We start from the raw sequence: 10420 nt of genomic DNA, 5'->3' as shown, positions 1-10420 counted from the left end.
CTCTCTCTCTCACACACACACACACACACACACACACACACACCCTGCTTTTTGCCTTTCTGATTTGAGCTTCATTACAAAAATAAAATCCTTCAATGAATTTGGCTTGAGATTAGGACAGAATTTCTGAAATGGCCCTAAACATACTTCTGCTCTTTTGTACCATGTATCTATATGTATCTACATGTATCTATATGAAGCAGTGTCCTCAGAATTAGTGATTATAAAATCAAACTGTGTATCAACTGTGGAAAACACCGAGGATGATCTGTATTCTACAGTGTTGAATAGTCTGCTAAAATTGAATTATTTATGTAAGAATAAGTAAGCATACTCTTCCGTTAGTAATTTTCATTTAATAAGTGATACACTTATTTAAATACAGAAGAATTATCTTAAAATACATGTCCTCAGTCATGGTGGTCCATGATTTTAATTCCAGCTCTTGAGAGGTAGGCGGATCTCTAAGTTCTCAAGGCTAGCCTGGACTATAGAGTGAGTTCCAGGACATCCAGTCCTATACAGAAAAACCTTGGTTTTTCTTTTGATTTTTAAAGACAGGGTCTCACTATGTAGCTCTGGCTGTTCTGGAACTCCCTATGTACACTAGGCTGCCCTTGAACTCATAGAGATCCTCTGGCTTCTGCCTTCTGAATGCTGGGATTAAAGGCATGTGCCACATGCCTGGCTATAGAAAACTTTTAAAGAGGATTTTTAAAAAGATTTACTTTATTTTTAATTTTTTTAAAATTACTTGTGTATAAGTGTTTTGTTTGCATGTATGTGTGTATGTATGTATGTATGTATGTGTGTATGTATGACTATTGTCTAAGGTGGTCAAAATGGGCATCAGATCTCCTGGAACTGGAATTTGTGAGCTGCTCTGTGGGTTCTGGGAACTAAACCCAAGTCCTCTGCAAGAACAGTAAGTGCTCTTAACCACAGAATCATTTCTCTAGCCCAAGATTTATTGTATTTTAAAAATTCTGTGTATGTGTCTGTGTGTGGGTATGTGCACCTGAGTGCAGGTGCCTGCAGAGGCCAGAAGAGGGCATTAAATTCCCTGGAGCTGGACTTACAAGGGGTTGTGAGCCACCTGACATGGGTCCTGGGAAGCAAATATAGGTCTTCTGCAAGAACAATAATTGCTTTTAACCACTGAGCCATCTCTCCAGCCCCTTAAGATAATTTTTAATAAAATAACATTCAGTCAAAGATGTAAAAACATGAAAGACACAGTATTATACAAAAGCTAGCTTCTTTTGTTTCAGAAATGACAGGAACAGGCAGTCTTGCATGCTTTAATTATAAGAAATAACATGCTATGTTTAATGTACTCTTAAAAAATAATCACAGGTGCAGTTTACATAAAGGGGTGGTTGTTAAGTATCATTTATGAGAGAAGAAACGGGAAACAACCTAACTTTACCACAAGAGAGTTAAGTAAATTACAGAACATCTATAGCATTGTTAAAAAATTTATTGTAATCTGTTGTTAAGTGAAAAGTCAGATCATATAATAAGATTTCAAACAAACTAACAAACAACAACAAAACAAAACCAACTATCCCTTCCAAGAACTCATGAGACAGAGCAGATCTCTGTGAGTTCTAGGCCAGCAGGTGCTACATAGTGTGAGACTCAGTCTCAAAAACAACAGCAGCAACAGCAACAGCAACAACAACAAACCAAAAGTTCTTTAGGCTGAGGGACTAATGAGATATTCAATGGGTGAAGTGCTTGCCATATGGGTATGTGGACCTGAGTCTGATCCCATGTAAAGGCTGGGGCATAGTGGTGTGTGTCTGCAATTTCAGTTTTGGAGAATGGGGTGGTAGAGGGTAGAGACTGTGGACTTTAAGTGCTCACCGGCCAGCTGGTCTACCCACAACAGTTAGTTCCAGGTTCAGTGAGAGACTCCGTCTCAACAAAACAAAACAAAGGTGGAAGAGAGAGGAAGGCATGTGATGTCACACTCTGGTCTTCACAGGCACACACAAGCATAGTCGAACACCACACATGCAAAACAAAGGCTCAGTAGGCTGAGGCATATGATATTGTGATAGTCAATCATTTTAACCTAAAAAAGCAGCCATTACCTATTATTTAACTTAATATACATAAATGAAAATGTGTGCATGTATAAACGTGTGTGTGTGTGTGTGTGTGTGCCCTTGTGTACAAAGGTATTCAAAGGGACATTTTTACATCAGAACTTTGTGGTAGTTGCATTTCTGATTAGTGACTTTATGTGATTTATATTTCTATTTAACTACATTTATTCTTAACTGTATTTTCTAAAATTCAAGTACTCCAAGTAGAAGTATCAACTTAGGAAGAGATCCTTTTTTATTAGTAGTAATTTCCATCCCCATATACTTTGATTTATCATTTTTGTTTAAAAGGCCTAAAGTAGCCAGCCGTGTACTCCTGGCTACTCATGAGGCTGAGGCAGGAGTACTACTTCAAGTTACAGGCCAACCTAGGCTACAGAGTTAGACCGTAGGTCAGTGGCAGGATGGTTGCTTAGCATTTGCAAGTCTCTAGTTTCAAAAAACAGCTTACAGTGTAAGTTTCATGGTATGGAGACTATGAGAGGCTTGTTCTGCTCTCTCTGTGCAGTTAGTGCAGGGCTGGTTTTTATTCCATAATGACCATTCAGAACATTTTGCTGATGTGCCCAGCTTTTCAAAGCCTGCCGCAGATGAACATTCTCCATGAGCCCTATCACTGGGGCTTGAGGCCAGCTGTGTCCCTAATCCGCCCCCGACCCAGATTTGAGCATGGGTTAGACTCCATTTGTCCCCCTCCCTCTTTCTTCCAATCCCGTCCCTTCCAGGTCCCTGGTGGCTTCGTCTCCCCTCACTGACTCTTCACACCGGTTACTCCAATTTCACCCTCTCATTTTATCCTGTTTCATGCAGCTGGTGTTTGTGTTTGCTGGAGCCCAGTTTGCAGTGGGGAAGGATTAAGACCCTTTTTCTTTCCTTCCTTCCTTCCTTTCTTTCTTTCTTTCTTTCTTTCTTTCTTTCTTTCTTTCTTTCTTTTTAAATCTTAGAGCTCTTGACTGCTCCAGGGGCTAAAAGACAGCTAGCAGGGTCTATATTCCCTAGAAAGAAGCAGGAGGGTTGAGGTGGGGAGGTAGTGACAGGGCTCAGCTGGCAGATGGGATAGAGATGGTCCAGAGGGACTCTGTCCTGGGCCTGCAGCATGACACAGTCACCACCCAGATGTAAGCTTGGAGCCAAAGTGTTTCTGCCTCGGAAATTAGCCTCAGCGATTGTGCTTGGGACCTTTACCCTTGGTACCTAATGAGAGCTTCTTCAGGGTGAGCTGGGAATGGAGTCTGGTTCGGCAGATGGGTCCCGAGTAAGGATAGTTTCTTTGTCTTCTTAGTGGGTGTTATTTATATCCTTAGTCCTTATTATCAGTTGAGCTTAGCCATACTCAGAGATAAGACACATAACAGGTGGCGGTGGTGTACTCGGACAAGAAAATCTCTCCTGCCTAGACAGTGCTTTACACATGCTTCCATCCCCAGGCTAAGAATGAAAGGCCAGCATTGGAATCTAGGATTTTAAAACTCAGACCAACAGATTTTGGCATGTGGTTGCACAACACTTTGAATCTAGGCATGATTTACACCTGCCGGGTTTCTCCTGTTTTCTGCTAGCCTAAGACCCATACTTCTTTTTAGGGTGATGATTACTGAATATTACAAATTCTATAAGCATCCCCAAGGATGATGTGCCATTGGCTGGCACATAGAGCATTTAGCTCCACATGTCTGAATTTCCTGGATGACATGGAGGAAGCGATCTGTCTGGTGATACATTTTCAGTATCCATCCTACATGGTACCAGATTTCCCTGCCTGAGAGCCCAGGAGTGGTAGCATTCGAACCAATTGAAAGCACTGCTGAACCCAAGGGCTTAAAGCAGAGAACCAGGGTACTTAAGAACAAACGGGTGGGCCTTGGCGCAGATCACTTAAACTGTTTGAGTCTCTTATTAATAAAATGAGGACAGTCCAATTCACTGGTTCAATAAATATTTAATATACTAGCACTGCTCTGTGTGATAATAAGAAGGACAAAGTTCTGTCCTCTCCAGTTTACAGTCTCTTGGATCCAGACTGCAACATCTGAGAGATCCAACCAGTCATCAGTAAATAGGAGGCAGTCCGGCAGGGCCAAAAGCTTCGAAAAGTGCCGTGACTAAGACAGAGGAAGGGAAAAAGACCACACACGCACACACACAGACACACAGACACACACACACACACACACACACACACACACACACACACACGACAGAGGAAGGCTGTGTGAATGGGCTGTTTTAGGTAGTCAGGTGGTCCTCATGGGGTTTTATGACTTCTGATATATTATATAAATGTTCTCAGACCTGACAACAGTTGAGTGTTTCTCTGCCTGCCGTATACTTCTTAGTCGATATTTTAGTCTAAGTAGTAGTAGCAACAGAATTAACACTTAACTAAGATCCTACTGTGTCCTAGGCATTGTTCTAAGCCCTGTTGATCGATTTGCTAATTAACAAATTAATTGTTACAGTAGCTCTATGAGGCGGGACTGTTGTCTTCCCTCCTTTTTTTTGAGGCAGGGTCTCATGTGGCCCAGACTGGCTTCAAACTTACTATGTAGTGGAGGCTGGCCTTGGATTTGTGTTGCTTCTACTGTCACATCCCGAGTGCTAGGGTTACTGGCATGTGCCACCACTCCCAGTCTTTATTCTATTTTTATGGGTTCAGAAATCAGGCACAAAGAAGGTCAAACAATTAGAGAGGGCTGAGCCGGAGCACTGAACCTGAGCAGTCTGATTCCTGAGGCTGGGCTAAGATTGTGAACCGGCTTTGATTTTTTTTTACACCAGTAGGCAGTCCACCTGGCGTGTGCGGGCTCTGATGTCACGTTGCTTGGTTTCTGATCCTGGCAGGGCTAAGCCTCTCTGCTTTGGTTTCCTCATCTCTCAAAAGAAATAGCAGAACCTGTCTGATCTTCTAAGTATGCGCTTACAACAGAACCTTCTTTCTGCTCTGTAGGGAGGCAGCCTGTTCAGACATCAGCCTGGCAGGAAGGAGAAGGGTCAAGCGGCCTCTGAAACTTCTAGAGAGAAATATACTCGTGTGCACTCCTCAGAACAACCCTAAATTCATCCAGATCGTGGAGGCTATACTTATAATTTCGTGGATGGCAGGCAGAAATAGGAGACTCTTAAATGAAGACAGAAGACAGGTGAAATCTTTGGCATGGTCTCATCACTTAAGATTCCACTTCAGGTGTTAACATAGCTGCCAGGAGAGGTAAAGTCGTATTGAATGTCAGGGTTGGAAAGGAGCCTTAGAGACGGTCATGCTAGGAGACGGGTAAACTGAGGCTCAGGGAAGCGGAGTGACTTACCTAAGGTTTCCTTTAGGGTAGCCTGGTCAGCAGCAGCAGCTATGTGAATTCCGCTTTCCCCCAGATCACGGCTTCTTCCCAAGCCCTCCATGGAGAGAAAGGTCTCATCTTGGTTCTAGGCTCTAGCTGCCCCATTCTTCACCCGCTTGCTTCTGGAGACTAGAACCCCGGGTCTCCAGCTCCAGCCCGGGTTCGACTTGCGCGTGCGCGCAGCAGCTAGCCCCTTGCTCTCCCCTCCCCTTTCCTTTTCCCTTCCCCTCCCCTGTCCTTACCGCTCTGGGGGGGGGGGGGTAAGACGCGGGGAGCCCGAACAGGGCCTCAGCCAATGCTCTGGCGGGCCGCGGGCCCGGCCCCCTCCCTCCCTCCCGCACGGCCCAATAGGAATTTACTACAATGTTGTGGCGAGCCGGGGGGGAGGGGCGCGGGCGGGCCGCGGGCCGCGCCGGCCTCGTCTCGCGGAGGAAAGGCGGGAGGGCGCGCGCCGGGGCTGCTCGCTCGCTCGCTCGCTCTCCTCTCTCCCTCGCTCCCTCCCTCCGCCCGAGGGTTTAGTCAGCCAGCCTGCAGCCCGCCAGCCCGGGAGCCGCAGAGGGCCGGAGCCTCGGACGCGGGCGCCGCCTCCTGCCATTGTTCGTCGGGCTGAAGCTGCGGCTGGGGCGGGAGCCCCGGCCGAGAACCGCGGGTGAGGCGAGGCAAAGCCGCGGCGCGCGAGCCGGTGGGGTGGGGGTGGCGCTGGCCCCGAGGGGACGGTCCGGGCGGCCGCCGCGCCGCCGCCGCAGCCTTTGTCTCCAGCCCCCTTGCAGGCCCGGGAGCCGGGGGCTGGAGGTGGGACGCGGCCTGAGGAGCCCGGGGAGGGGGCAGCGGTCCCGGCGCCGCCGAGGAGAGCGGGGGCCCGCGTTTCAAAGTTAGGCGTGGGGTGTCTTCCTGCGGAGGGGTCCCGAGTCCGCGCCGGCCTGTCAGTCACCGTGCGGTGGGCGGGAGCCCGGGCAGGAAACCAGGTGGGCAGCGGTGCGATGGACGGCGGAGGTGCTGGGTGCCGCTGCGGAGCGGAGCGAGTCCGTGGTGATGGAGATGCTGGGCAGACCCGAGAAGTCAGGCGGAATCCGAGGGCGTGGGGAGCTTCGTAGCACTCCCAGGCCTTCCCGCCATAGACCCAGCATCTTAGAAAAATCAAATCAAATCTCGGAGCCCTCCGGATCCAGTGCCTTGCTCCGCGATCTTCAAGGGGTCCCAGCGAGCCAAGGGTTAATGCTATTCTCTCAGCTCCGTGACCTCCTTTTTCAGTTCGCGCATCTGTCGGCTTGGAAATCTTTCCCTGGCTCGCTGGGCTGCCTGTACCTGTGGAGATTCTGGAGCTAGACTCACCCTCTCGTTTTATTACCAGGTGGATTCTCCTGGAGGGAGTTTCTGCCCAAACAGGGTCGTCCTCCCCGGGGATTGGCGATCTCTAGAGGGAAAGTGATCTCACGTGAAGCAAATCGCTGACGGGCTGGTTTCTGGCCACCGGACAGCAATTGCCATCCTGTTGTTCCATCCTTGAATTGTACCCTGACATAAATGACTAGTCTGTAGAGACTAAGGTTTTTGTTTGTTTTTGTGTTTTTCAGAGATACTGGAGGGTTTTTTTTTTGGGGGGGGGGTCTGGGTGATTTCACAGCTGCAATTTTGTTCCTTCTGTTTTTAGGAAAAGTTGCAAGAAATGGTTATGTTTGTATCTTGAGTGTTATTATAGTGAGTTTATAGTCTCTTGGGGATAAACTGTACTCCATGCAGTTGCTCATTTTCTGTTTTCCTATTCTTAGTCCTGGCAAAAGATTTTCAGTTGGTTTGATCCTTTTGGTAAAGCAGGATACACATATCCTTTATGTAATCTTTTTCATCTTAATTTTTTTTGCTCCTTTTTGAAGAAGTTTGTACTTTTTCCTTCTTTTCTTTCTCCCTCTTTGGTTTGTTTGTTTCTGTTTTGTTTTGTTTTGAGACAGGATCTCTCTGTGTAGCCCTGGCTGTCCTGGAACTCACTCTATAGACCAGACTGGAAATAGCCTGATTTTTCCTCCCGAGTGTTGGGATTAAAGACCTGTAGCACCATGGCTGGCCACTGTCCTTTTCTATACGACATCCATCACACCTGACTCAACTTTAACAGATTTGAAATTTACATATCTGGCTTTCTCATTCCTTAGTTTATGATTGGCCAGTGTGTATGCTGTCTGTCTGTTTTGAAACAGGATATGGTCATATAGTTCAAGCTGACCTCAAGGCAGAGGCCACTACCACCTAGGGGTTTATGGTCTTTAAAATTATTTTCTTTAATTTTATGTCTGTGAATATTTTGCCTCTATGGATGTCTATGTACCTGTATGTCTGGTGCCTTTGGATGTCAAAAGAAGGGTATCTGATCCTTTGGGACTGGAGTTACAAATGGTTGTTAGCTATCATATGGGTTCTGGGACTTGAACTCATGTCCTCTGCACGAGCAACAAGTGCTTTTAACCACTGAGCCATCTTTCCAGTCCCAGAGTTCATGGTCTTTATTTCAAACAAATTTATACTACTCTGAGAGGCAGTGCACTTAAGATGCTATTTGTTCTCCTTCCTCCTGTTCCTAAGAAAGCTTCAGAGTTAAATTGTTCCGGACACTGTCTAAAAGCCTCCAGATTCTTGGATTTTCTGCAGACACATTTTATCAGATTGTGTATGCCTGGTACCTTTGGAGATCAGAATAGGGGCATTATCTTGTCATCAGATTGGGATCTGAAATGTGCTACCTATAAATTTTGTTGTGATGGGTAGAGTTTTCTCATTATTTTTATTTTTAACTTATGTGCATTGGTGTTTGCCCACCTGCATGTATGTCTGTGAAGTATGTCTGTGGGAAGTGTCAGATCCTCTGGAAATGGGGTTACAGACAGTTGTTAGCTCCTGTGTCAGTACTGGGAATTGAACCCAAATCCTCTGGAAAAGCAACCAGAGCTCATAACCTATAAGTCATCTCTCTAACCCCATTCTCATTATTTTTTGAATATATAAAATTGGTGATCACGGCCTGATTTCATGACTTGAAAATATTAGTGGCCATCAGTGGTTCTGAAATCAGTATGTTTAGACTCAGTATGTTTCCAGGTTATCTAAGGAGCAGGCTGGTGCTCACTGGTAGAGGTGCCAGTGTACTTTTCCAGGAGTGCTCTGTCCCCGCTTGCTCTGTCCCAAAGGCTTTATTTATTATATGAGTACACTGTAGCTGTCTTCAGACACCTCATAAGAGGGCATCGGATCTCAGTACAGATTGTTGTGAGCCACCATGTGGTTGCTGGGATTTGAACTCAGGAGCTCTGGAAGAGCAATCAGTGCTCTTAACCACTGAGCCATCTCTCCAGGCCCTATAGGACACATTCTTTTTCTTCCAATTGCCTGGGCATGACATCAGTCACTTTATTTTGTTTGTGAGCTAAGTAAGAACAGTTTCAACTACTTGTTTCTTATGAATGTTTTTACTTCTTTATCTGAGTAAAATCTGCAAAGATGAAATTTTTACAAGGATTTTCTCATTTTGTTGATGAATTACAGACATTATTTATAAAATAATTCAGAGTTACTAGGAGGTAGCGCTTTGATGAGCTTATGATAGCTTTTAGCTAGAGGGGAAGCCAGATGCCAAGTGTGTGTGTTATTTTTTGTTGTCAGTTATATTTCTTAGTGTGTCACCTTTGCTGTGGCTTTGCCATGTGTTCATTTTTATCATTTTTATGAGGGAGTTCACGGTGTGTTCGGTAAAATACAGTATAACAAATACCATGGAGAGCACACTGAGTTAGATTAGTATTTTGGTTTCCTCTGCTGCTATTTAATGAATGCACAGTGAGAAGCATAAAGGAAAAACTATAGCAACGAGTACTGTTCAGAACTTGGAGGCATTAGAAAGGAGAAGACGAGTGATCTCATTCAGAACACGCTTGCTGATGCCAGATACCACCAGTTCTAGGAGAGGGTAGTGAGGGAATTAGATTACGATTAAAGTTTGTTTACACTTATTTTTCTCTTTGTAATTGATTATTACCTTTAAAGTCCTTTCATATAGAAATTCTAGCATTGTGTTCACTTTATTATAGTTTAAGTTTTGTTTTTACTTCATGTGTGCGTTTGCCTGCGTGTATGTATGTGCACCACATGCCTAGTGCTCACAGAAGAGGGCATCAGGAGTAGTGTGTTGGTGAGCTTCTGTGTGGGTGCTGGGAACCAAGCCAGAGTCCACTGTATGAGCAGTCAGTGCTTTTAATTACTGAGCTGTGTCTCCAGCCCCTCATTTTTCTATTTTTTATTATACTCTCTCATTTATGAAAACCACTTCTGTGTTCTCAGTTGTTTCTTCATTAGCTTCAAGATAAATCCATGTGGATTAGACGTTGTTTACTGAATTCTTACTCTTTACCTTCTGTGTCTGTGGATTCTTTGAGTCAATCTAGACTCCAGTTGTTCGTGATTCCCAATGTGATCTCTTTAGAAAGGTGAGAATTGTTTTTAGCTGTGTAACATGTAGTTTAGGCATGGTTACAGAAGTCTTGGCCGAGGGGACTGGAAGGGGGGGAGGGAGGATTGGCTGATGAAATGGGTAAGAACTATGACTTTGTGTTTATGTTAATAAAATAGAAAATAACTAGCAGCTGTCTTATAATTGTTACTCGCTCTCCCATGGCCACTTATTCGTGTGGGTGCTGGGGATCCAAACTCCAGTCCTCATGCTTACGGTGAGGGCTGTGCCCGGGAGCCGCCTCCCCAGTCTTGCAGCGTTTGCTTAGTTACCAGAAATGCCATAGGAAACTGGTACCACAATGAAATCATAAGGGTGTGTTTGAGTATATCATTTTATAAAGAAATGCTATTTTAACTTACATGCCAAGTAAGGTGTGTGTGTATGTGTGTTTCAGTAGAGTTTTTATGTGGGTTTTGAATTGCCCGTTTGAAGTGCTGCATGCATTCACGTGAAGGGCATTTCACCTTGCTAAT

General features: G+C 45.2%; 1 protein-coding gene across 3 annotated transcripts in view; it reads left to right on the top strand.

Moving 5' to 3' along the window:
- Nucleotides 1-10420, top strand: part of Epb41 (erythrocyte membrane protein band 4.1) — a 156919-nt gene that overhangs the window by 20415 nt on the left and 126084 nt on the right. Inside the window, exon 1 of one of the 3 annotated variants that reach the window (XM_028759648.1) lies at nt 5904-6098. The exons of 1 other annotated variant lie outside the window; for it this stretch is intronic. The gene's annotated coding sequence lies outside the window, so the exon portion shown is untranslated. Of the gene's footprint in view, nt 1-5903; nt 6099-10420 lie in introns of those variants that run through there. One more of the 3 variants, XM_028759638.1, reaches the window with a different exon arrangement.

The sequence above is a fragment of the Grammomys surdaster genome, unplaced genomic scaffold, assembly GCF_004785775.1.
Source record: "Grammomys surdaster isolate TR1022 unplaced genomic scaffold, NIH_TR_1.0 126313, whole genome shotgun sequence".
Lineage (NCBI taxonomy): Eukaryota > Metazoa > Chordata > Mammalia > Rodentia > Muridae > Grammomys > Grammomys surdaster.
Note: the sequence above shows the minus strand (reverse complement) of the source record. Positions and strands in the feature narration are given on the sequence as shown.